The sequence below is a fragment of the Octopus bimaculoides genome, chromosome 27 (assembly GCF_001194135.2).
Source record: "Octopus bimaculoides isolate UCB-OBI-ISO-001 chromosome 27, ASM119413v2, whole genome shotgun sequence".
Taxonomy (NCBI): domain Eukaryota; kingdom Metazoa; phylum Mollusca; class Cephalopoda; order Octopoda; family Octopodidae; genus Octopus; species Octopus bimaculoides.
Genome location: NC_069007.1, coordinates 3,349,658 through 3,350,517, shown reverse-complemented (window position 1 = coordinate 3,350,517; position 860 = coordinate 3,349,658). Strand labels below are relative to the sequence as shown.

At 39.2% G+C, this 860-nt stretch overlaps 1 protein-coding gene across 1 annotated transcript in view; it reads right to left on the bottom strand.

Moving 5' to 3' along the window:
* LOC106882760 (adenylate cyclase type 6) overlaps positions 1–860 on the bottom strand; it is a 48,624-nt gene that overhangs the window by 12,179 nt on the left and 35,585 nt on the right. The gene's annotated exons all lie outside the window — the stretch shown is intronic.

The following is an 860-nucleotide window of genomic DNA, read 5'->3' as shown; positions in this document are numbered from 1 at the left end:
ATCCTTGTAAGTGGATTTGGTAGACAGAAACTGAAAGAAGCCTGTTGTATATGCATGTATATATATATATATATATATATATATATATATATATATATATATGTATGTATGTATTTGTGTGTCTGTGTTTGTCCCCCCATCATCGCTTGACAACCGATGTTGGTGTGTTTATGTCTCTGTAACCTAGTGGTTCGGTAAAAGAGACTGATAGAATAAGTACTAAGCTTACAAAGAATAAGTCCTGGGGTCGATTTGTTTGACTAAGGGCAGTGCTCCAACATGGCCACAGTCAAATGACTGAAGCAAGTAAAAGAAAGAGAAAATAAAAGAATACATACATACACAAACATACATACATTTATACATATATGTCTGAACACACAGAAATATATATATATGGATCGTTTGTAGAAATACATAAATATATATCATCATCACTGTCATCTTACATCTTACTTTTGATGCTGGCATGAGTTAGATGGGTCCTTATGGTGAAAGCCAATTCTAATTTAGTGTCAATTCCTTCTTGTACAGTCAGGTGACCAATTCCCACTGTACATTTTCAACTCTGGTGTTGTTCCTACAGATGGATGTCATTTTTAATCATCCAACCACGTTACAGCAAGTACTGAGCACATTTCATCAGCTCTATAATGCAGTGTGTGTGTGTGTGTGTGTGTGTGTGTGTGTGTGTGTGATTGTAAACAGCTATGTGTGCGTATTTGTATACATAAATGCATGTGTGTGAGTGTGAGAGCACCACCGCCGCTGCTGCTGCTGCCGCTGCCATCACCACCTCAACCACCACCACTGCCGCTGCCATCACCACCTCAACCACCACCACTACTGCCGCCACCACC